The sequence below is a fragment of the Saimiri boliviensis genome, chromosome 2, assembly GCF_048565385.1.
Source record: "Saimiri boliviensis isolate mSaiBol1 chromosome 2, mSaiBol1.pri, whole genome shotgun sequence".
NCBI classification, from domain to species: domain Eukaryota; kingdom Metazoa; phylum Chordata; class Mammalia; order Primates; family Cebidae; genus Saimiri; species Saimiri boliviensis.
In genome coordinates, this window is record NC_133450.1 from 60059560 (window position 1) to 60086794 (window position 27235).

The 27235-nt window shown below is 39.7% G+C and overlaps 1 protein-coding gene across 14 annotated transcripts in view; it reads left to right on the forward strand.

Annotated features, from left to right (window-relative positions):
- Nucleotides 1-205: 205 nt before the first annotated feature.
- MIPOL1 (mirror-image polydactyly 1) overlaps nt 206-27235 on the forward strand; it is a 377605-nt gene continuing 350575 nt past the window's right edge. For 4 of the 14 annotated variants that reach the window (XM_074393416.1, XM_074393404.1, XM_074393402.1 and 1 more), the window contains exon 1: nt 8200-8348. The gene's annotated coding sequence lies outside the window, so the exon portion shown is untranslated. The other 10 variants (XM_010334930.2, XM_074393417.1, XM_074393413.1 and 7 more) reach the window with 9 other exon arrangements.

Below are 27235 nucleotides of genomic sequence, written 5' to 3' on the forward strand. Positions count from 1 at the left end.
GCGAGTCGGAACCTGTCCGCAGCGCTCTTGCAGCAGTGCCCTCGGCTCCGAAAAGGTCCCTGGAAAGAAGACTCGTGGATGGGGTTGGGTTGGCTCAGCAGTGGAGCCCGCGCCCTTCTCTATCAGGAGCCTCCAGCAGAGTTTGTCAACTGGACGCGCTGCCTCTGATAACTCAAGTGAAGTGACCCAGGCCTGGAGAGCCAAGTGCAAGGCTGGGACGACCCTTGCACCTCCTGGCAAGCCAGAGCACAGTGAAATTCGAAAGAAAGGACAAGTGAATAAATTTCTCAGTTGTCCTGTAATTGCGGTCTGTAGCAACCACGTCAAAGCAAGTCTAATTTACACTTACCTTTCATTAGAGGTAAGTAAGGTAGTACTTTACCAAAAATGGTTTTGATTGAAGGTAAAATGATACCTCATCAACCTGAGTTTTATTTACCTAAGGACCAAAAGAAGAAAAAGCCTGGTTACAAATAGTTTTTTCTATACCCAAGTCAGTGGTTCTTAACAGTGGTTTTAGTACCTATAGCATCAGCACAATTTTTGAATTTGTTAGGAAGTCAAATTCATGGGTCCCACCCCGACCTAAACTGAATCAGAATCTCTGGCAATAGGGCCCAGAAACAAGTTTTGTGTTGGTTGTCATGAACGTTAAAGGTTGTGAACCACTGACCTAAACAATTGAGGAACATTAAGTAAACTTAGTATATTCTCTCTATTAAAGGCTTGATTATTCGTACTAGCTGCTTAGGATAGCAAAACAAAACTACTAATTTATACTTTTTAAAGAAACTACAAGTTGCCTATGCTATGCAGGAAAGATAAAAGATTGTGAAATTTTCCAAAAATAGCTGCCACACCCCTAACAGACAGGAGATGATAAGAGTAAAAGGGAGAACTGGGAGGCTTTGGAAGTCCTATTGTAATATTTCTTAAAACACATTATTTAAAGCTAAATATATTTAGTGTGGGCCATATAAAAATTGCCATTTTGGGGGGTCAGGAACCGTTGAATATCAGCAATTTAGTATGGTTCAATTTATATGATTTCTAATCAAATGAACAAAGTACAATAATTTGGTTTCATACTTTATTTTCATTTCTTAGGCTGGGTCATTAAAAGTCAGTTATATCTGGCAGAATATTTAAATGGTTTGAGGAATTGGGGAGACTTGCTGCTTATGTAATCAGGTATACAAAAATAAAGTTTTTCATTTCATTAAATATTTGAATAAAACTGCTAAGTTTGAAAATATTTACCAAGAAATAGTTTTCAGAAATTTTGCTAACTTGATAGAATAAAGGCTCTTGAGCAATATTTTCAGACTTCTACTAATTAAATATGGGATCTTGAGTGCAATATAGAATCACTTATTCAACAAATATTGAGAACCTACTATATACTAGACATAGAAATAGAATTTCAAAGCTGATAGAAAATATTTCCCTCATTTTCCAAAGCAGAAACTGAGTTTTCCAAGATCACACCAGGAATAATACTATAGCTGGGATTCCATCCCAGGATTCCTTATTTTGATAGCAGTGGATCGTAGATTTAAATATTAACCATAGGCTAAACAAACTATATTCTGTCACACAAATAAATCCCTTTACCATGCTGGCCCGCCCGTACCAGCTGCTGTGAGTGTTGATGGCTAAAAACTCATAATTTCTTTTCTAGAGAAACATCCTGTATTAGTCCATTTTTACACTGCTGATAAAGGCATACACAAGACTGGGTAATTTATAAAGAGGTTTAATGGACTTATAGTTCCATGAGGCTGGGAGGCCTCATAATCGTCGCGGAAGGTGAAAGGCATGTCTCACATGGTGACAGACAAGGGAAGAGCATGAAAGCCAAGCAAAAGGGGTTTCCCCTATAAAACCATCAGATCTTATTCTTGGGTGGCTAAGGTTAGACTATAACTGAGATCGTATCTTTGCTCACCTCTGCAATAAGTGAATGAGACTTGTTCACTACCATAAGAATGGTGGAAGTGGGGGAACCACCCCCATGATTCAGTTATCTCCCACTGGGCCCCTCCCACAACATGAGGGAATTATGGGAGCTACAATTCAAGATGAGATTTGGGTGGAGACACAGCGAAACCATAACATGTCCTCAGCCCAAGAGAAGCTTGGGAAGTCACACACATCACTACCTTACCTGGGAGGTTACATATGTCACCATTTCCCACTTCTCCACGCTGGCGGCAACCTCATAGCCAATGACTGACTGAAATAAAAAGGGGAACAAAATGCTGAACTCTTTGTCTTAAGGTGGGACCAATACAGTAGTCACTCCTTAACCACTAAGAATATATTTCAAGACCACCAGTAAATGCCTGACACAGCAAATGGTACATTTTTTTCCTATACATATGTATCTGTGATAAAGTGTAATTTTTAAATTGGGCACAGTCAGACTGGGCGCGGTGGCTCACACTTGTAATCTCAGCACTTTGGGAGGCTGAGGCAGACAGATCACCTGAAGTCAGGAATTTGAGACCAGCCTGGCCAACATCATGAAACCCTGTCTCTACTAAAAATATGAAATAAGCTGAGCATGGTGGCACATGGCATCTCAGCTACTCAGGAGGCTGAGACAGGAGAATCGCTTGAACCCAGGAGGTGGAGGTTGCATTGAGCCAGGATTGTTGCACTCCAGCCTGGGCAACAAGAGTGAAACTCTGTCTTAAAAAAAGAAAAAAAAAATTGGGCACAGTAAGAGATTGACAAAAATAATAAAAATAATGCAATTAAAACAATACAGCATAATAAAAGTTATGAAAATGTCTCTTTCTCATAACGTACTGTACTCAACTTTCTTCTTGTGATGATGTGTAATAATAAAATGCCTACATGATAAGATGAAGTGAGGTGCATGACATAGCCATTGCAACATAGCATTAGGCTAATACTGACCTTCTGACCATACCTAAAAAGAAGGATCATCTGCTTCTTGGTGATCCTGGATCATCGAGCAGTGATGGTACACTTGGTTGTCAGGAGCAATGTAGATGACTCACAGGTTGGGTTGTATATACAGCATGGATAATGCTGGACAAAGGCATGATTTGCATCCCAGGCAGGACAGAATGGGATGGCCCAATATTTCATCATGCACTCTGAATGACACAATTTAAAACTTGTGAATTGTTTATTTCTGTGATTTTTCCATTTAATAATTTTGGACTATGATTGACTGCAGGTAACTGAAACTGTTAAACTACAAATAAAGGGAGACTACTGTACTGTGTTGCAACTCATGCTCCAAGGCTGCCTTTGGACCTGGCTAAGGTTAGACTAGAGCTAAGATCATACCTCTGCTTACTTTTGCACAAAATTTCTCCATTTCCTGTAAGTTATCAAGTTTATTGGCATAAAATTTTAATAATATCCCTCTTTTAATATCTGTAGAAGTTGTAGTGATGTCACTTCTTTAATTTCTGATATTGGTAGTCTTCTGTCTTTTTTTTTCTTTTTTTGATTAACCTTCATTTATTTGGGTATTTCTCCTTTATTTCTTGATCACTTAATTTTATTGGTGTTATCAGACAACCAGGTTTTAATTTCATTCATTTTTCTGTATTGCTTTTCTGTTTTTTGTTATACTCATTTCTGTTCTTATTATTCCCATTCTATCATTTACTCTATTTTGTTTTCTTAGTTTCTTGAGGTGGTAGCTGAGGTTATTGAGGTCGTTCTTTTCTAATACTGTTGTTTAGTATTATAAATTTCTTCTAAGTACTGCTTTATAGGCATCCTACAAATTTTGATTTTTTTCATTAATCTAAATTATAGGATTTATTTATTTATTTATTTATTTAGAGGCAGAGTTTCACTCTCGTTACCCAGGCTGGAGTACAATGACGTGATCTTGGCTCACTGCAACCTCTGCCTGCCAGGTTCAAGTGATGCTCCTGCCTCAGCCTTCTGAGTAGCTGGGATTACAGGCACCCACCACCACACCTGGCTAATTTTTGTGTTTTTTTTTTTTAGTGGAGAGGGGGTTTTACCATGTTGACCAGGATGGTCTAGATGTCCTGACCTCAGGCGATCCACCCACTTCAGCTATGGGACTGACTTGAAAATTTAAAAAATAGTTTTAACCACCATATCTATGTTCATTAATTTCATGTCTAGCCCAGTCCAGAACATTTCCTTGCATGTGACTACTGCAAAGCTACTCTAAGGATGTTTCCCTAGCACTTTAAACTCATTCTATCAAAAACTGAACTTACTTATTCACCAATTTCTTTAATATCATCAATGCTTTCCTCTTTCTCAACTAGTTGCTAGATTTTGCAAACTAGTTCCTACTTCTTCAAGCCACCCTTTTTCATCTATCCTGCTTTACATTTTATTATTTATTTACTTATTTTTTGAGACAGGGTTTCATTCTCTTGCTCAGGCTGGAGTGCAATGGGACAATCTCGGCTCACTGCAACCTCTGCCTCCCAGGTTCAAGTAATTCTTATGCCTTGGCTTCCTGAGTAGCTGAGATTACAGATGTGTTCCACCATGCCTGGCTCATTTTTGTATTTTTAGTAGAGACAGGGGGCATCCCACTATGTTGGATAGGGTGGTCTTGAACTCCTGGCCTCAAGTGATCCACCAGCTTCAGCCTCCCAAAGTGCTGAGGTTACAGGCGTGAGCCACAGAGCCCAATCCTTTTATCATTTTCAATTAGATTAACTAGTCTTGCAAACTTGATAATTTTGATTCTGAAATACATGTCAAATTGATGAATGAAAGTGTAAATCTGATCTTATCACTCTTGTTTAACTTTCAATTTTTATTGAGTATAGAATCAAGACCAAGGTAATTAATTGAAAGATCATTTATATTCCCTGGCATGGTGACTCATGCATGTAATTCCAGCACTTTGGGAGGCCAAAGTGGGAGGATTGCTTGAGGTTAGGACTTCGATACCAGCCTGTGCAACGTAGTGAGTCCCCAGCTCTATTTTTAAAAAATACCTTACATAATCCCTCCAACTTCATTTCCCATCACTTTCCATGTTAAATTTTATACTATGAGACTAAATTGTTTATAGCTCCTTACAGTATCTTGCCTCCATATTGATTCCTTTATAAGGAATTCTGTTTTCTCCGCACCTCCACCCTCACCTCTTCACCTCCCTAATTCTTATTCATACTACAGGAAGCATTATCCCCTTCAGATTTTCCTGACTGTATCTTCCTCATCCCCTAAACTCCCCTCTCCCAAAGCCATTTCTCAGTTTACACAGTGTTATGGTCAATTCTGTCAACTTGGCTGGGCCATGGTGCACAGATATTTGGTGAAACATTATCCTGGATGCTTCTGTGAAGGTGTTTTTGTTTTTGATCAGATTACCATTTAAATCAGCAGACTTTGAATAAAACAGATTACATTCCATAATGTGTGTCCATCTGCAATTCTTTTCTGAGGCTTACTAGCTTCTTCCCTCAGATTTTGGACTCACTAAAAGTCCATAATTGCATGAGCCATTTCCTTACAGTAAATCACTCTCCCTCTCTCTATGTATACACACATATCCTGTTCGTTCTGTTTCTCTGGAGAACCCTGATTAATACACACAATATTCTCAGCTACTTGTGTGCCTAATTGTTTTTCATTATTTTGTTTTCAGAACTGATCAGTGTGTGACACATTGTGGGAGCCTGATATTTATAGACTTGATAATATTAATAATCTGACATTCTTTTGTTACCTGTAATAAAAGAGTAGTTCATTTCCTTCTCCTCATCTTCATCCATATTTCTGCAGAAGTCCAGCTTATATGAGGGATGAGGACATAGACATTATCTTTGACAATCATTTTGTGAAGAGAAAAAAAGCTCTAATTTATCTCTTTCATTTCTTATAGACAGGCAACTGTTAGAAGGATAGAGATTGAAGAAATGGATATATTAGTTATGGTGGTGGTAGAGGGGAGTAGGGGAAAACTTACCTATTGTCATATGAAAAGTTTTAGGGAAAGAGCATTAATGAGTTACTTCAGGTACATTACGAAAAAGAATAGGGAGAATTTCTTGTTTGTTTTTGAGAGAGTCTTGCTGTGTTGCCCAGGCTGTAGTGCACTGGCTCAATCTTAGCTCACTGCAACCTCTGCCTCCCAGGTTCAAGCGATTCTCCTGCCTCACCCTCCCAAGTAGCTGGGACTACAGGCATGTGCCACCAAGCTCAGCTACTTTTCTTTTCTTTTTTTCTTTTTTTTCTTTATTTTGTATTTTTAGTAGAGACAGGGTTTCACCATGTTAGCCAGGATGGTCTTGATCTCCTGACCACGTGATCCACCTGCCTTGGCCTCCCAAAGTGCTGGGATTACAGGCATGAGCCACCACCATGCCCAGCCAAGAATAGGGAGAATTAGTCCAAATGTTTGAACTCATTGCATAAAACAGAGAGAGAGGGGGAAAATCAGCTTACTGAAAGGAAACATGAGGTTTCTCTTTACCCTGGAGACTGTAAGCATGGAGATAATGGGCTTTAAAAAAACAGGGAAATGAACTTTACTCAATGAAAATATTATAATTTTCTCTAAATTTATTCTAGTAATTCATTGCATGGTTTGAATGGTCTCAGTGTGGTAATCACTATACTGCTTTATTTCTTATTTCCTAGCCAGGAAAATCAACTTTTTCCTTTGTCCTTTGTTTTACACATAATTTGATTTGGCCCTAATCTTTCACACAAGCCATATACTTCCTGATTGGAGCATTTACTCCAATAAACTGTACAATCTCTGTTTTTGCTTCATAGATTTTTATGGTACTTTATGATCACAAATATGATTCAAATCCTGACTGAAGTAAAGTAAAAAAAGCACTTCAAAGCTGAATCTGTAACAAACTTCTTCAGAGCACTGTCTGTTCATTATGGCATACATAACCAAAATTTTGTGACTGTTATAACCTCTGTTGTTCCAAGTAATGTACATCCAAGTTTTCCATTTTGTTAGTTTTCACAGGGTCATGCTCTGTCCCCTAGGCTGGAGTGCTGTGACACCAGCCATTGCAGCTCATTGTAGTCTCCACCTCTGGGGCTCAAGCGATTTTCCCACCTCAGCCTCCCTAGTAGCTGTGACTACAGGTACGCACCATCATGCCCAGCTAATTTTTTTGATTTTTAATAAAGGTCTCACTATGTTGTCCAGGCTGGTCTCAAACTCCTGGGCTCAAGCCTCGGTCTTCTGGTACTACAGGCGTGAACCACAGCGCCTAGCCTTTTTTAGTTTTTTAAACTCTGTTTTGTACACTTACTAAAGGATAAGTTCCTTTCATTAACTTAAACACCAATTTAGGAACCCGTCAGTACTTCATATTATGCCTACTCTCTGGAGTGTATTAAAAAAATATTGTTCATTATTCAGCACTTAGAAGAGTACCTGACACATAGTATGTGCTAAGTATTTGTTGTCTGAAGAAATTATGAGTAACAGGAGTTAAAGTGACATTTATAAAAGCAATTCTGAACTATGGAACAAACTTTGGAATTTGTTAAATTCTGGAAGGTTCAACATTTTTTCTTAGACGATTCACATATCGTACATAAGAATCCAGATCTCCTTCCAACACTTCAGTCAAAGAAAAAAAAAAAAAAGTCACCAGCTCCAAGGTTTAGTATGAAACGTTCTTTGGCCAGGAGCTAGATAGCACTACGGCTCACTCAACCGGACCTCTATCCCTTGCCCTTTTCACTTCACCGCCGCTTAGAAACACGCCCCTCCCACCCCTCATCCCAAACCACACACAAAGAGGGAAACCACAATTTCGCCAGGTCTAAGAAAACTCGACGAGCCCAGGTGTGACGCTACAAGACGCCGTTTTGTTTTCCGCTCCCTCTTCTCATCAGATTAGGTTTTGTCCAGACGTTTTGCTCTTTCGGAAGAGAAAGCACGTTTTGCGTTCCTCGTCTCGGATCTGGACAACAATAAGCGACCCGTTAGGCAGCCACGGCGGCGTTTTAAGTCCGCCTACTTTCTCTCCAAACTCTTCCCTGCCCTTCGCAGGCTCTCTTTTGCCTGGAGGACCCACCCCGCGGCCAGGCGGCGCGGCATGCGCATGCCCGGTGCGCGCCGCCTGCGCCCTCTCTTGCGGCGCGCCGCCGCACGGTACGCCCTCGCGCGCCGCCGGCAACCGGCTCCCGCTCTCGCTCCCGCTCTCCCTCCCGCTCCGGGCCCGGCCCCGCCTCCCTGCCCGGTCGTTTGTGGGTGGGCCTCGGGCCGGGAGGCTCCGAGCCTGCGGCGATTGGCTGACGTGGTGGCTGCGCACTGGGCCTGAGAAACTCTGGGCGAGCTCGCCAAGTCGACTCCTCAGGCGACGCTGGGCGCGTCTCAGGTAAACGGTGGGGCAGGGCGGTTTGGGCGATGGACAGTGATAGTGGTGGGCATAGATCAGCGTGGAGTTTTCGGCCGCAGACTTTTCCCTGGAGAAGGAAATGGGGCAGCGCAGAGTCTGTACTCAGTGAATGCTGACCCCGCGCGGCCGGGAGTGAGGAGGGGCCCTCGAGGGTCATTGTGGTGGGGTCCTCAGGTGGCAGACAGCTCTTTCTGGGTATGATTTCGGTTTTGTCTCCAGTGTCCTAATACTGGGGCTGAGCAGCTGAGCATTCATTCAAGGATGTATGTTGTTTTGTTTTTGTTTTTTGTTTCTTTTTTTTCCCCTTAAATCGCGGTCAGGAGCTTCCAGTCCTCGCTCAACCTCTGATCGACTCTGTGTCCTTGAGAGAGTCACTTAATCGTTTTTTATTTCAATTTTCACACTTGGAAGTGTGAGCGAAGAATGAGGTGCTACTTTGAGCCACGCTGTAAAAAGATACTGTTAGGTTTTTTTTTTTGTTTGTTTTTTGTTTGTTTTTTTTTTGTTTTGTTTTTGTTTTTGTTTTTTGTTTTTTGTTTTTTTTTTTTTTGGTTCACAATGTCCCTGGGGCCAGTGCAACATTTGGGAAGCATTGTAAGCTCGATGGGTGGAGGGAACTGAAGGGTACAAGATAGAGCATTATCAGTCAAGGACGGTAGAAAGAAACAACTTTCCACAAGCACAGACATTTGGAAAAGCTTCGTTGAGCATTTTATGTAGGTTAAATCACAGTAGTAGACAGAGATAAGCTAAAACAAAGGGGCAAACAAAACTACACTTCAAGGAGGTGTTTTTTTTTCTCCAGATAATTTGGATATACTATTACAAACTATTGGCTTTTCAGAGTTTTTCCTTGTGATCTGTTATGGAATTAATCTAAAATGATTACATAATCATTCTATGCAATCATATGCCAATAAAATTAATTAAAACAAAGCTGACTTTTTAATATAAGGTAATAGGAATCAAGACATGTCATTGATGGGAGGTAATGATGGCAATCAGCAAATGAACGGGAGATATATACAATTTTCCTTCAAAGGCCTAGAGTTTATAGAAATATTTTTGTTGCATTAATATTTAAAGTATAAAGACATATAGATAAATGCATGAATCATAAGTGTACAGCTCAGTGAATTTTCACAAAGTATATATATCCACATATCCAGTATCTATATCAGTAAAGAGCATCATTATATCCCAAAAGCCCCACTTCATAGTTCCAAAGGTAATCATTATCTGGACTTCTAACATTATCAATGAATTTCACCTGTTATTTACTTTACATAAATGGAGTAATATGGTATCTAGTCCTTAGTGTCTGATTTTTACTCAATATTATGTTTATGAGATTTATTCAAGTTATGTTTCAGTTTATTCTCTTGCTGTATGGATAGTATTCCACCTAGTTTTGGCTATTACCAATAGGGCTGCTATGAAGCTTTTTATAAATGTGTTGATGAAATTATGTATACATTTTTATTGCGTATATGCCTACTAGTAAAATTACTGTGTTACAGGATATGCAGATGTGTATTCGTGCTGTACACTACCAAAAAGTTTTTCACATTGTGTCAATTTACACTCCAGTGGCAGGCTGGGAATTCTGTTTCTTTCAAATGCTTCAACATTTAACATTGTCTTTTTCATTTTAGCCATTCTAGTAGACATACAGTGACATAACATTGGGGTTTTCCCCTAAATTCCCTAATGATTAATGGTATTGAACACATATTCATGTGTTTACTGGCATTTGGATATCCTCTATTTCTGTAAGGGATCAGACAATAAATGTAGGCAGCCCTTGCTTTGTAGAGTTTCAGTTAACCAAGTAATGTGTGAAACTCAGACTACCTGTATTTTAGGTGATACAGGCTGTACAGTCTCTGTTCCATATTCTTTTCTCTATTTTTCCTCTTTTCTTTTTTCCTCAACCCTTTAAAAATGTAAAAAACCATTCTTAGCACATGGGTTATTCAAAAACAGTTGTTAAAAGATAACTTTAGGCGCATTAAAATTTCAGAGTTTATATAAGCATTCAGCAATTTCATAAATTGGGTATCACCAGACCACAAGTGGTTCAAGACTCCACCAAGAGGGTGTGAGAGAAAAACTTTTATAAGGTAAACACCTTATAAGGAAATAGACAAAGAAAATATTTGATTGGTTTCAGTGGAATGTCTCTAGTTAATTGGTTGGTGGTTTCTGACTAGTTCAACTTAAGTTAGTTTTACCGTTTACATTGAGTTGGGTTTTGGTTTGTTTACATAGGAACCCAAAGTGCTGGAGCTGTCTCAACCTAATGGCTTTCTAGTTAGCTTTTTTTTTTTTTTTTTTTTTCTTAACACAGTCCACTGGCTGGATTTGTGTTGTTGGCCATAGTGTACTAACCCCTGCGCTATTAAAAATATTTGTTCAATCTTTTGCCAATTGATTGGATGTGAAATCAGTAACTGAGATGGGCTATGTTGGAGAAGTTTAGATCCATAGTACTATATCTATCTATCTATACATCTCTCTCTCTCTCTCTCTCTCTCTCTCTCCTCTCTCTCTCTCTCTCTCTCTCTCTCTCTATATATATATATATATATATATATATACATATATATAGTTTTGTTTTTTTTTTAAGACAGGGTTTACATCTGTCACCCAGACTGGAGGGCAGTGAGGTGATCTTGGTTCACTGCAGCCTCTGTATTGCTCCTGGACTGAAGCGATCATTTCACCTCAGCTCTCAGCTTCCCAAGTAGCTGGAATTACAGGCACGCACCACCATGCCAGGGTGAATTTTTGTATTTTTTGTGGAGATGGGGTTTTGCTGTGTTGGCCAGGCTTGTCTTGAACTCCTAAGCTCAAGAGATCCTCCTGCCTTGGCCTCCCTAAGTGCTGGCATGAGCCACCGTGCCCAGCCAATACTGTTAAGCAGCATGCGCTATAGTGTTTTGGTGCTGAATTTCATATCTCTAAACATGCTTTATTTGGTTTACCAGTTTTACCTCAAGACTAATTAGAGGCCAGTTTGATTCTTTTCTTAGAGTGTTTTAGTTCTCCCACTTTCTCCTTACCCTGTAAATCTGAAGAGCAAAAGGGAAGTAAGAAGTGAGAAAAGAAAGGAGAGACAGTCTTTCTTTGATATTATTTAAAAGGCTAGGAAAGGATGAATGTCTAGACAGTTCTGAACATTTTGAATAAAAAAGCATAAAAATATATAATATACTTACTGTATATTTTTAGGTACATATTGTTCTTTGAGCTGTTCCATCTTGGGATGGCTTTATTGACATTTTAATCTAGTGATTGTGTATACTCGTGATATAGGAAGTAGTAGCCAATGACTTGGGCCATGAAGTTTAACTGTGACACTTCTTCCCAGAAGGTCCTTTCTTCCTTAAATGTCCCTTTGGGCTGCCCAGTTCATCTTCTTTTACTCTTGGCCCCTGGCCTTTTACTCCATACTACCCAAAATTTTACTTCAATACCATTCAGCCCACCATCTATGTTAACATTTTCAGCTAACACTTTCTAGGTTTTTGTTGTTGTTCTTGTGGTTGTTTTTAGAAACAAAATCTTGCTCTGTCACTCAGGCTGGAGTGCAATGGTGCAATCATTGCTCACTGTAACCTTGACCTGGGTTCAAGCTGTCTTCCCTGCTGCAATCTCCCAAGTAGCTAGGACTACAGGTGTTCAACACTACGTCTAGCTATTTTTTGTTTGTTTTTGTTGAGACAGAGTCTACCTTTGTTGCCCAGTCTGTTTTCCAACCCCTAGCCTCAGGTCCTCCTGCTTTGGCCTCCTTAAGTGCCAAGATCAAAGGCATTAGCCACTGCACCAGCCCCTTTCTTGTTTTTAAGTATTTTACAGAAGTGAATTTAGTGCACATTTAGATATATGCTAATACTAATGAAGGGCTTTAGGGTAATCTGCATCAGTGTGATCCTTTTTTGATATGTGTAATTGAGTTTTTTTCAGTCTTGATTGTTATGCAGACAGATTTAAGATAGGCCCCACCTTCCAATCATTGCTTATCAATTCATTGCTGTTAAGTAAGCTTTTCTTATATAGAAATTCTGGATCCAGTACTTACTGTATTTCATTACACATACACACACACACACACACACACACACACACACACCACTGTGACTAATGTAAATACCTTCTTGCTTTATAATTCCCACACAAAGCAATTATATTAATATGCAGTGTTTTTCATGGCACTCCTTGAATCAATTTGGAGCCACTACAAATTATTATGGGTAGTAAAAGGCATGTACCTGTGGAAGGGATTCTGAGACAAAGGAGTCCCCTCCCTCCATGACTTCAGACTTCATAAGTGAGCAAATAGGGAATTTATGTGGCCCAAATATTTCATTTGTATCATCAACCTTAGGTGATGCTTTCATGTTAATAAGGATGTATTTACGAGTTCAATTCTAGTCATTAGCCTCCTACAGTACCTTCTTTCCTGGACACTGCCTGCACTACATTGTCATTGTTGACTTCTGGAACAGTTTTCCAGGATTTCATTACTAACAAACCTTGCCTTTTCTGGTTGCAGGTTTTAGATATTTTATTTAGGTTACATTTAATCTTGTTTACCATATTGAGGGTGACTGTGTGTTCAAGGTAAATGTATTTCTCTGTTGCTTATTTGTTGCTTTTATAATTTATTTCCAGCAAATCTTATTACTAGTATGTCCAGCTACCTGACACTGGGGATGGGCAGATGACTCACTTTTAAATTCACGTACCATCTAGAGATGGCTGTAGGACTGATGAGAGAAAAAGAGGTAATAGACAAGATTAATCAATTGTAGCTGCTCTTGTTAGCATTGTATTCTGTTTAATTTATTAGATCTTGAGACTGTTATAAAGAGAAGATAGAACTGTTTTAGAGCATTAATTGCAAAAACAGTTTATTATAGTGGAAAGAGCACTGGGCATAAGAGCAAAATAAATGTGGCCTATACCTGTTTGTGTTAACTTTTCCTGGAACTCAGCTTTCTTTTGTGAAATGAGGCATTTTGATGAAGTATCTCTAATCTCTAGTAATCTTTTTCAAAAGACTCAGAGTTGAGAATGCCAAGAGACCCTAGGGGTCATTTAGGCTACCTTCTCAGTTGAGTCGCATAGTTATTAGAAGCTATTTTTTTCTTACTTTTATTCCAGTTGCTTTTTCCATTATACTACCTGTGCTAGGGAGCCTTCTAAAATGATCTTGGTATTCACTCTAGTGTAGTCCCTTCCTCTTGTGGGTGAACTAGAACTAGAGGCTCACTTTACTAGAATATGGCAAAAATGGTGTGATGTCACTTCTTGTTAGAGCACAGAATCTATGACTTCCCTTTTTGCTGGCATTCTCTTGCTCACTCACCTTGATGAAGCCAGCTGTCATGTTGTGAACTGACGTGTGAAAAGGTCCACCTGTCAAGGAAGGGGACCTCCAGCCAGTAAGGAACTGAGGTTCTCGGTCTCCAAACCCTCAGGGATTTTTTTTTTTTTTTTTTTTTGAGATGGATTCTTGCTCTGTCACCCAGGCTGGAGTAGAGTGGCATGATCTCAGCTCACTGAAACCTCTGCCTCCCAGGTTCAAGTGATTCTTTTGCCTCAGCCTCCAGAGTAGCTGGTACTATAGGTACATGCCACCACACCCGGTTAATTTTTTTTGTATTTTTAGTAGACACCGAGTTTCACTGTATTAGCCAGGATGGTCTCAATCTTCTGACCTCATGATCCACTCACCACAGCCTCCCAAAGTGCTGATATTACAGGTGTGAGCCACAGCTTCTGGCTCCCTCAGGGATCTTAATCCTGCCAATGACCACTAAAGCAGTTTGGAAGCAGATCCTCTCCCGGCTGAACGTTGAGATGACTGTACTCCTGGCTGACACTTTGATTCCAGCCTTGTGAGAGACCCTGGGCTAGAGGACTTAGCTAAGGAACACTCAATTTCTGATTTTAGAAACTGTGAGATTACAAATGTGTATTGTTTTAAGCTGTTGAATTTGGGTTTAATGTGTTAGGTAGTGATATGGTTTGGTGATGTCCCCACCCGAATCTTATCTTGAATTGTAGCTTCCATAATTCCTTCATATTGTGAGAGGGACCCAGTGGGAGATAATTAGACCATGGGGGAGGTTTCCCCCATACTGTTCTCATGGTAGTGAATAAGTCCATGAGATGTGATGGTTTTATAAGGGAAAATCCCTTTCACTTGACTTTCATTCTCTCTTTCTCCTGCCATGTGAGACATGCCTTTCACCTTCTACGATGATTGTGAGGCCTCCCCAGCCATATGGAACTGTGAGTCCATTAAACCTCTTTCTTTTGTAAATTGCCTAGTCTCAGGTATGTCTTTATCAGCAGCATGAAAACAAACTAACATAGTAAATTGGTACCAGTAGAGTGAGATGATACTGAAAACATAGCCAAAAATGTGGAAGTGGCTTTGGAACTGAGTAGCAGGCAGAGGCTTGAATAGTTTGGAGGGCTCAGAAGAAGATAGGAAAATGTGGGAAAGTTTGGAACTTCCTGAAGACTTATTGAATAGCTTTGCCCAAAATGCTGATAGTGATAAGGACAATAAGGTCCAGGCTGAGGTGGTCTCAGATAGATAGGAGGAACTTGTTGTAAACTGGATCATAGGTGACTCTTGTTATGTTTTAGCAAAGAGACTGCTGGCATTTTGCCCCTGCCCCAGAGATCTGTGGAACTTTGAACTTGAGAGAGATGATTTAGGATATCTGGTGGAAGAAATTTTTAAGCAACAAAGCATTCAAGAGGTGACATGGCTGCTGTTAAAAGCATTCAGTTTTGTAAGGGAAGTAGAGCATGCAAGTTCAGAAAATGTGCAGTCTGACCCTGCAATAGAAAAGAAAATCCCATTTTTTGAGGAGAAATTCAAGCTCTCTGCAGAAATTTGCATAAGTAACCAGGAGCCAAATGTTAATCACCAAGAGAATGGGGAAAACGTCCCCAGGGTATGTCAGAGTTCTTCACAGCAGCCCCTCCCATTATAAGCCCAGAGGCCTAGAGGGAAAAATGGTTTCATGGGCCAGGGCCATGGCTAGGGTCACCATGCTATGTGCACCCTAGGGACTTGGTACCCTGCGTCCCAGACACTCCAGCCTTGGCTGAAAGGGGCCAATACCGAACTCAGACCATGGCTTCAGAGGGTATAAGCCCCAAGCCTTGGAAGCTTCCATGTTATGTTAAGCCTTCAAGTGTACCGAAGTCGAGAATTGGGGTATGGGATTCTTCACTTAGATTACAGAGGATATTTGGAAATGCCCAGATGTCCAGGCAGAAGTTTGCTGCAGAGATGGGACCCTCATGGAAAACTTCTGCTAGGGCAGTAAAGAATGGAAATGTGGAATCGGATTCCCCACACAAAGTCCTTACTGGGGTACCACCTAGCGGAGTGTGAGAAGAGGGCCACTGTCCTCCAGACCCCAGAATGGTAGATCCACTGATAGTTTGCACTGTGTGGCTGGAAAAGCCTCAGACACTCAATACCAACCTGTGAAAGTAGCTGGGAGGGAGGTTGTACCCTGCGAAGGCAAAGGGGCAGAGCTGCCCGAGACCATGGGAACCCACCTCTTTCATCAGTGTGATCTAGATGTGAGTCATGAAGTCAAAAGAGATCATTTTGGAGCTTTAAGATATAACTGTCTGCTGGATTTTGGACTTGCATGGAGCCTGTAGCCCCTTCATTTTGGCCAATTTCTCCCATTTGAAGTGGCTGTGTTTACTTAATGCCTGTACCCACGTTGTCTCTAGGAAATAACTGACTTGCTTTTGATATTACAGGCTCATAGGTGGAAGAGACTTGCCTTATCTCGGACTTTTGAATTAATGCTGAAATGAGTTAAGACTTTGGGAGATTGTTGGAAGGCATGATTGGTTTTGAAATGTTAGGACATGAGATTTGGGAGGAACCAGGGGCAGAATGATATGGTTTAGGTATGTCCCCACCCAAATCTCATCTTGAACTGTAGCTATAATTCCTTTATGTTACTGAAGGTACCCAGTGCGAGATACTTGAATCATGTGGGCGGCTTTCCCCATACTGTTCTTATGGTAGTGAATAAGTCTTATGAGAGCTGATAGTTTTATAAACGGAAACATCTTTTGCTTAGCTTTCATTCTCTCATGACACTGCTATGTAAAATGTACCTTTTACCTCACATGATGATTGTGAGGCCTCTCCATCCACGTGGAACTGTGAGTCCATTAAACCTCTTTCTTATGTAAATTGCCCAGTCTCAGGTATGTCTTTATCAGCAGCGTGAAAACAGACTAATATAGGTAGCAATAGACAACTACACTATTCATTAATATCAGAAAAGCTTTAATCTGTTTTTATCAGTTTAAATTTATTTGAAGACATGATATTATTATTATTTTTTGAGATAGAGTTTCTCTTTGTTGCCCAGGCTGGAGCTCAGTGGAGTGATCTTAGCTCACTGCAACCTCTGCCTCCCAGGTTCGTGCGATTCTTGTGCTTCAGCCTCCCAAGTAGCTGGGATTATAGGCACTTGTCACCATGCCTGGCTAATTTTTGTATTTTTACTAGAGATAGGGTTTCGCCATGTTGACCAGGCTGGTCTCAAACTCCTGACCTCAGGTGATTTACTTACCTGAACCTCCCAAAGGGCTGGGATTATAGGTGTGAGCCACCATGCCCAGCCGAGGGCATGCTATCTATTTTTATGTCTTGAAAAACCAATTATTTAACAGTTTTAACTATAAATCCCATACTTGTTTTTGGTAATAATTTAATTGCTAGGTGTTTGTTTTATCTTTAAGCTGGCAAAGTAAAGCAGTGATAACTTTGAAGGATTGATTTGGTGTTTCATTATAGTAGATGATCAATAGGAGAAATTTACTGCAGAACTGCTTTTGGCTGTTGACACAGCATCTCTGATTCACTGAAAGCATTTTTAATTTAGATTTTATACTGTTTTGGATACATATAGTCAGGGAATCTGTTCTTGTTATGATTTTGCAGTTCTATGTCAGGATGATTTGATTATGTATAAATGTTACATGGAGAATGACTTTATTTTTCTTTTTTTGAAATTATACTTTTAAGTTCTGGAGTACATGTGCAGAATGTGTAGGTCTGTTACATAGGTATACATGTGCCATGGTGGTTTGCTGCATCCATCACCCTGTCATCTAAATTAGGTATTTCTCCTAATGCTATCCCTCCCCTATTCCCCCACCCCCTGCCATCCCTCTCCTAATCCCCCCCCCACCCCGCTACAGGCCCTGGTATGTGAATGAATTTTAATATGCTCAGTTTTATAAGTTTTGGAAGCTGCTTGAGTACAATAAAAATCATTTTACTGGAGTCCTTAATGCTGGGTATTATTTTATTGTCTGTTGAAGCATACCAATTTCCTATCTTCATAATGGTTTTGAGTATTTTACTGCTGAGTAACAAGTTTCGAAAAACAGAAAAAAATAAATGAATGAAAATGTAAATAATATGGAGAAATTCACTTTTAGAAAACATAAATTAATATAGATATTATATTAGAAAATAGATAGTATGTTAGATTATATTTAGAGAACATAGATAAATTAATATAGATAGTATAGATCAACTAACCTTTTAGAAAACATAGCAAGTGTTACATGAAAAGTATATAAAACATACATGGACAGTTTAATGAATGAATGAAAAGTGAGCACCCATGTAGCCACCATCCAAATATTTTGGTTTGTTAATATTTTTCAGACAGAGTTTCACTCTGTCACCCAGGCTAGAGTGTTGTGGAACAATCTTGGCTCACTGCAACCTCTGCCTCCCAGGTTCAAGTCATTCTCCTGCCTCAGCTTCCTGAATAGGTGGGATTATAGGTGCACACCACCATTCTCAACTAATTTTTGTATTAGTAGAGATGGGGATTCACCATGTTGGCCAGGCTGGGCTCAAACTTCTGGTATCAAATTATCTACCCATTTTGGCTTCCCAAAGTGGTGGGATTACAGGCGTGAGCCACTGCACCTGGCCTTGTCACTCTACTTCTGACATTATCATTATGCATGATTATAGTACAATGATAAAAACCAGAACACTAATATTGTGGTTTTACTGAGCAATTCACTAAATATTGCATAAATTTGAGTAAATTTATAAAATATTATAATTTAATAAATAGTACTATTTATTAAACTGTAAACTTTATCCACATATCACTAGATTTTCTATTAATGTTCTTTTCCAATTCTAGGAACCAATCTAGATCTGGTGTTATATTTAGTTGTCATGTTTTCTGTATCTTTCCCTACTTGTGACTTCTTTCTAGTTTGATATAGCTATGTCAGCCTTCTTTTGATTAATGAATACATAGAACTAAATTTTTAAAATCCAGTGGAATATCTCTGTCTTACAGTTGGAGCATTTGATGACTGGATCATTTCATACCTTTATATTTTTTATTATTGCCTTTTTCTAACCTTTTGTTGTTTTAGAAATCATATAATATATACATATGGTTTTGGTTTATTTGATTATTTGATACGCAGTCTCATTCTGTTGCCCAGGCTGGAGTGGAGTGGTGCAAACATGGCTCACTGCAGCCTTGACCTCCTGGGTTCAAGCAGTCCTCCTACCTCAGCTCCCCAAGTAGATGGGACTACAAGTGAGCCACCACACCTAGCTATTTTTTAATTTTTTTTTTTTTTTTTTTTGGTAGATACGAGGTCTCCCCATGTTGCCCAGGCTAGTCTTGAACTCTGCTCCTCAAGCAATTCTCCCCATTTGGTCTCTCAAAGTATGGGATAACAGGTGTGAGTCACTGAACCCTGCCCTGCTTTTTTATTTTCTTAACATAAAAATGGATATGCTCTATTATTTTGTAGCTTCCCTCTTTAATAATATCTTGTACATACATTTGTTTTTGAAAAACAGTTTTGTATTTCCCTCTCCTCTACACCACACTAATCAACATGGAAGACTTCTGTGACTAAATGTGGGGGAATTTTCCCCCACCAACAAGCAGTAGACACCAACTGGATATCCTCCAATTCAATTTTGACACTATATACTTGGAGATAGTGTCAGAACCCACAGGTTAGGTGCCCATTCCCCAAGACTGGCACATCACTTTTTTTTAGGCTCCATCCCTTTTAACAACAGTTACAAATTAGGGTTCCTATTGCCTTCTCTTTAGTTTTGATTAAATTGCTAGAGTGGTTCACAGAACTCAGGGAAACTCATTTAGTGGTCAATTTATAAAGGATGTTTAATTGCCCATTGGGTTCTTCCTGCTCACTGCATAGTCAAAACCAATTCACTGGGACTGTGCTGTTGCAGTAGAGAGGTTTATTAATGCAGAACTAGCCAAATGGATGGACTGGAGGGATTACTCTAATAAGTCTCCTTGAAAGCTTAAAGATTAGAGTTTTTCAAGGACAGTTTGGTGGTCAGGGGGCTAGAGAATGAGTTTTGCTGACATGCAATGAAATCATAGGGGTGTGGAAAATGTTCCCGCTGAGTTGGCCTCTCTGTAGGGGCCATAGGACTGGTGGAGTCATCTAAAGAAGCAGTGGGGGAAGTCACAAACCTTGTGACCTCTGGCCATTTGACTCCTGACAGCAAGGAATTATAGAAAGGCAAGTGAGAGGACAATGTCTGGCTATCATTTAACTACAGCTACATTTTAGCAGAATTTAGGTCTCTCCCATAAGCCAAATTTTTTGGCCTTTCATTAGTTTTACAAAGGTGGTTTTGTTACCTGAACAAGTAGGGTTTCATTTAAGGCAGGAACTATTATTATCCTTGCTTCAAAATTAAACAATAAATTCCTCCCTTGATTAGCTTGGCCTACACCCAGGAAAGGTAAGGACAGCCATCCTGAGAGGCTAGAAGCAAGATGGAGTCAGCCATGCTTGATTTCCTTCACTGTCATAATCTTTGTAAAGGAAGTTTCAGATGTTACAAAGGATAGAGATGAAACAAGCATAGGAGATGAGGAGGCAGAGCAAGATAATAGAATAGAAAGCTCCACCACCCACCTTCTACCCCCTCAAAACAAGGACATCAAGTTAACAATATACACAGAAAAAAACACCTTCATGGGAGCCAAAAATCAAATGAGCACACATACCTGGTTTTAACTTATATTGCTGAAAGAGGCACTGAAGAGATGGAAAAATAGTCCTAACTCACCACCACTGCTTCCTCACTCCCAGCAGGGGTGGCATAGTGCATAGAGTTTATCTGGGAACTTGGGGAGGGAAAACACAACTGTGAGACATTGAACTCGGCGCTGTCCTGTTAGAGCAGAAAGGAAAAGCAGGCGAAACTCAGCTGATGCCTGCCAACATAGGGAACATTTAAACCAGCCCTAGCCAGAAGGGAATTGCTGATCCTGGTGGTCCAAACTTGAGTGCCTACAAACCTTGCCACTGAGGCCTGCAGCACTCTGTGTATCTCCCTGTAAATTTGAAAGGCAGTCTAGGCCTTAAGGACTGCAACTCTTAGGAGAGTTTCAGTGCTAAACTAGGCCCAGAGACAGTGGACTGGAGTTGGGGACATGTGACATACTGAGATACCAGCTGGGGCAGCCAAAGGAGTGCTGGCATCATGCCTCACTTAGCCCCAGGCTGCATAGCTCCCAGCTCCAAAAGAGACCCTTTCCTTCTGCTTGAGGTGGGGGAAGAGTGGGGAGGACTTTATCCTGCATCTAGGATATCACCTCAGGCACGGCAGTATGGGGCACCAGTTAGAATTGTGAGGCCCACTCCACGTCTTAGCTCCCAGATGATATTTCTTTCTTTCTTTTTTTTTTTTTGAGACGGAGTTTCGCTCTTGTTACCCAGGCTGGAGTGCAATGGCACGATCTCGGCTCACTGCAACCTCCGCCTCCTGGGTTCAGGCAATTCTCCTGCCTCAGCCTCCTGAGTAGCTGGGATTACAGGCATGCGCCACCATGCCCAGCTAATTTTTGTATTTTTAGTAGAGACGGGGTTTCACCATGCTGGCCAGGATGGTCTTTATCTCTTGACCTCATGATCTGCCTGCCTTGGCCTCCTAAAGTGCTAGGATTACATCTTAAAATGTTTTAACCAAAAACAGCAACAACAAAGGGATGCTTCATTTCTAAGATACTGAAAACATTATCAGATTGAAAAAACAATGGCAGGTATTTAAGAAGAAAAAAGAATTGGGAAGAATCGAATATGCCAGCATCACTCTTCTTTTTTTTTAAATATGTATTTTGTCTCCCCTATTTTTTTATAAGTCAGTTTGTTTGTTGTTGTTTTCGCTAATGGAGTAATCAGTGTTCTTGACAACAGTGTTGGCTCCTAGAACACAGTGTTGCTATGATTTTAAAGTTTTGAGGGACATGACTTTCCAACCTCAAAGCCCATGGTTAGTTAATAACCATCAAAGTCCTTTTTTAGACCTGTAAATCCTCAGACATTTTAATTTATTCTATTTATTTATTTTTGTTGTTTATGACAGTCTCACTCTGTCACCTAGGCTGGAATACAGTGGTGTGATCTCAGCTCACTGCAACCTCTACCTCCTGGTTGCAAGTGATCCTCCTCTGTCTCAGCCTACTGCATAGCTGGGACTACAGGCATGAACCAGCACACCAGGCTAATTTCTCTATTTTTTGTAGAGACAGAGTTTCGCCATGTTTACCTGGCTGGTCTCGAACTCCTGACCTCAGATGATCTGCCCACTTTGGCCTCCCAAAGTGCTGGGATTACAGATAGGAGCCATCATGCCTGGCCACCTCAGATATTTCTTCAAATTATGCTTTAGTAAAATAGCAAAAGCCCTGGAATATAGAAAATAGTAAGTCTATTCCAGGAAAACAGTTAAATTATGTTGTAGAAGGGACAGCTATATAGCAGACCTGGAGAGCAATTGGTCTAGATTAGAGAGAAGCCCCTAAGAAAGGAGATTTCCAGGAAATAAAGGTGATTCAAGAGATCTTGTAAGCTCTAGGCCTGGAGCTTTCTCTGTTGGCAAGGTTTTTTGTTTGTTTTTTTTTTTAGCTGCAAATTCAATGTCTTTATTAGACAGAGGACTGTTCTAGCTATCTTTCTCTTACTGAGTTAGCATTGGTATATTGTTGGTATATTGTGTCTTTTAAGAAATGTATTCCTCATCCCACCCCAAAACAGAGTCTAGTCTTGCTCTGTGGCCTAGGTTGGAGTGCAGTGGCACAATAGTAGCTCACCGCAATTTCAAACTCCTGGGCTCAAGAGACCAATCTCTCTTGCCTCAGCCTCCTGAGTAGCTGGGACTACAAGCTCACACCATCATACGTGGCTGATTTTTTTATTTTTAGTAGAGATGAGTCTCACTGTTGGCCAGGCTGCTCCTTGGCTCAAGTGATTCTCCTGGGCTCAAGTGATTCTCCTGCCTTGGCTTCCAAAGCATTAGGATTACAGGCATGAGTCAGTTCTCCCAGTACCAAATTTACTCTTTATATCCACATTATGAAGTTAGTACATATGAATCTATTTGTAATAATTTCTTTTCTTCCTCTTTTCCCAGACTTATTTCTGTGGCATGTAGTAATTTCTTTTTTGTCTTTTCAATGTGTGTAGGATCTTTTTTTCTTTCCATAGGTTTTTGGGGAACAGGTGGTACCTGGTTACATGAATAAGTTCTTTAGTGGTTATTTCTGAGACTCTCAGAAATATATACTGTACCCAGTTTGTAGTCTTTTATCCTCACTCCCCTCCCATCCTTTCTCCTCTGTGATCCAAAGTCCATTCTATCCTTCTTATGCCTTTGCATCCTCATAGCTTAGCTCCCATAGGAGCTTTATGATGTCCTCATTTTTTTCCTGATACTGGTAATTTATTTTTATCTTGATTAATATAGAAAGAGGTTTATAAACTTTCATTCAACTTTTCAAATAACCACCTTTTAGTTTCACTGATTTTTTTATGTTGTATATTTTCAATTTCATTGTCTTTTTCTCTTTACCATTTCTTGCTTTCATTGGGTTTAATTTTCTCTTAAATTTCTTTTAAGGTAGAGGCTTAAGTTTTGATGCAAGGCCTTGTTTCTTTTCAAAAATATGCTCTTATTACTATGGATTTACTTTCTTTTCTTTTCTTTTCTTTTTTCTTTTCTTTTTTTTTTTTTTGAGACAGAGTCTTGCTCTGTCACCCAGGCTGGAGTACAGTGGTGTCCTCTGCCCCCTAGGTTCAGGCGATTCTCCTGCTTCAGCCTCACAAGCAGCTGGGATTACAAGCGTGGGCCACCATAGCCAGCTAATTTTTGTATTTTTAGTAAAGCTGGGGTTTTACTATGTTGGCCAGGATGGTCTCAATCCCTTGACCTTGTAATCCCCCCGCCTCCGCCTCCCAAAGTGCTGGATTACAGGCATGAGCCATTGTTCCTGGCCAGATTTACTTTTAAGCATTGATCTAGCTACAGCTCATATATTGAAAAATTTTTATCTAGTTTAAAATGTTGTGTTTCCATTTTTATCTAGTTCAGAATACTTGAAAATTTCCCTTGTAGCTTCTTTTTTTTAACCATGTGTTATTTGGAATTGTTTAAGGATTCTTTAGATTACCTTTCTGTTATTCTAGTCTATTTTTAGTTACTGTGGTAAGATAACATAATTTTCATGATTTCATCTTCTTTTAATTTTTTTTTTTTGAGACAATATCTTAGTGACACAATCTCAGTTCACTGCAACCTCTACCTCCCAGATTCAAGCAATTCTCATGTCTCAGCCTCCTGAGTAGCTGGGATTACAAGAGTGCACCAACATGTCTGGCTCAGTTTTGTATTTTTTTTCTCTTTTGGTAGAGATGGGGTTTCACCATGTTGGCCAGGCTGGTCTGGAACTCCTGACCTCAAGTGATCTGCCTGCCTTGGCCTCCCAAGGTGCTGGGATTACAGATGTGAATAACCATACCTGGCCGATTTTATGATGGCTCACACCTATAATTCCAGCACTTTGATAGGCCAAGGTGGACAGATCACTTGAGTACAGGAATTCAAGACCAGCATGAACAACATGGTGAGACTTCGTCTCTACAAAAAGAAATAGAAAAATTAGCTTGGTGTGGTGGTCCCAGCTACTCAGGAGGCTGAGGTGGGAGTATCACTTGAGCCCAGGAATTTGAGGCTGTGGTCAGCCATAATTGTGCCACTGCACTCCAGCCTGGGCAACAGTGAGACCCTGTTTCAAAAAAAAAGGAAAGAAAATCAGAGCTGGGTAGTTTTAATAGTTAAGGTGATAAAGGCAGATTTTCTTCCAGAACTAATGCAGTAGGGGAAAAGAGACCTCAATATGGAAGTGGGTTCAGTTCTTATGGTCATAGGCAAGTGGGACTTTACAGCTAAAGAGCAAGGAGGAGGTGAGTGGATAGAAAATTACTAAGAGGAATCATCAAGGTTAGGGAAGACTGTGGTTAAACCAACTTGACAGGATTCTTGCTAAAGGCAGGCCATGGTAATCATCTATCAAAGATGGAGGATTCTCAATAAACTGACTTAGCAGAATTCTTGCTAAAACTGGATGGTGCAGAGACAGACAGCAGAAGTCCAAAAGGTTGAGGGCTAGTGTAGTAGAGGCTTTAAAGGAGGCTTATTAAAGATTGGTCAAGGCAAGATCCTTTTTTTTTTTTTTTTTTTTTTTGAGACAGGATTTTGCTCTGTCACACAGGCTAGAGTACAGTACAGTGTTGTGATCACAGTTCACTGCAGCCTCAGCCCGGGCTCAAGTGATCCTCCCACTTCAGCCTACGGAGTAGCTGGGACTACAGGTATGTGCCACCATGCCTGCCTAAAATTTTTTTAATGTTTTGTAGGGACAAGGTCTCACTATATTGCCCAGATTGGTCTTGAACTCCTGGGTTCAAGTGATCCCCCTGCCTTGGCCTCCCAAAGTGGTAGAATTACAGGTGAGTCACTGCATCTGACCATGGCAAGGGTCTTTGTCACTGGAGTATTAAGTCATCTATATCCCTACTGATTTTCTGAGCACATGTTCTCCTGATGACTGAAGTGTGAAGTTTCCAACTATAATTAGGGATTTGTCTTTCTCTTTTTATCAGTTTTTATCTCAGGTACTTTGATGCTGTTTTGTTTAAATGCTTACATATTTAGGATGGCTTATGTTTAGTTAATACGTTGAAGCTCTTAGTATACTTATTTAGTTTGAGTAATATTCTCTATTTTATGTTATCTGATGTGAATAAAGCCACTGCTGCTTTCTTTTGATTCGTATTTGCACGCTTTTTTCATTGTGCTCTATTATCCTAAATAATATGTAGTTAGGAAAGAGTATTTTGTAGAATGTTTTTACTTTGTGTGCATTTTACCATTTTAAATAATATTTGATTTTAGGAAATGTTGTTTTTATCAAATGTGATCTAAGGTCCTTCAATTTTCTGTTAAGGTATGAGGATATAAGTATTCATCACATAATTAGAAAAATGTTTGTATTATTACTTTACATTCTTGGAAGGAATCTGAATGGTAATTTCCTGTGGATATTTTTTGGCATTTGAATGATGAAATGCTGTTTTGCATTGTCTCAACCATATACATATAATCTAAGAAAAATTAAATATCAAAATTCTTTCTTTTTAATGAAATATTTTTTGAAGTATGACAGACTTCTTTAAGCAACATGTCTTGAAACTAATTAGTACTTTAATACTTTTATTATCTTTTTAAGTTTAATGTAAATTGAAGCCACTTCCTTAATTTATGTCAAATAGCTTATTGCCAGCATGGGAGCTGCAGGTATTGTGTGTTATAGCTTATGATATCCCAAAGTAGAACATTTTATTCAGTGGCATGAGCTGACACAGTGGGCTGATTATTCTAATTCATTTGGGTGAGTGAACTCCAGCTTAGAAAGTTCATGTACAAAAATACACTGTCAAAATTTCTTTTTTATTCTTTATAGATAAAAAACTGGTTTTAGGATTTCAGCATCTTAATTTCTATTGTCTTTATTTCCTGTAGGTAATTAATTTTCATTTTATTTTAAATTAAAATCTACCAACATGTCTCTATTTATTTATTTTATTATTAATATACAGTCTCCCTCTGTCCCCAAGGCTGGAGTACAGAGATGTGATCATAGTTTACTGCAGCCTCAAACTCCTTGGCTGAAGCAGTCCTCCCATCTCAGCCTCCTGAGTAGCTAGGACTACAGGTGTGTCCCACTATGCCCAGCTAATTGTTTTTTAAAAGTTTTTTTGTAGAGACGGGGTCTTGCTGTGTTGCCTAAGCCATAGCAACACACATTTAGATGCCTATGCTTTGCTTGTTAATCTGTTTTTTTTTTTAGAATTATAATCTTATTTGAAAATATTTTGTCTCATGATTACTAATAGGTTGGTTCTGGAAGCTCATGGTCTACCTGTAAATGTACCTGCCTTAGTTTGTTTTGTGTTGTTATAACAAAATATCACAGATTGGGTAACTGATCATGAACAGAAACTTATTCAACTTATGGTTCTGGAGACTGGAAAGTCTAAGAGCATAGTGTTAGCATCTGGCAAGGGCATTTGTGCATGACATCTCATGGCAACAGGTGGAAAGACAAGAGCAAGAGTGGGCCCATTGAACAAAGTTACTCTTGTAATAATGTTATTAATTCATTCATGAGGGTGGAACTCTCATGGCCTAAACACCTCTTAACAGTCCCACCTCATAATATTGTCATGTGGCATATTAGTCTTCTACATTGCTAAAATAACTATCTGAGACCGGGTAATGTATGAAGAAAAGAGGTTTAATTGACTCACAGTTGTGAAGGCTATACAGGAAGCGTGGATGGGGAGGCTTCAGGAAACATACAATTATGGTGGAAGGTGAAGGGGAAGCAGGCACATCTTCACATTGTGGAGCA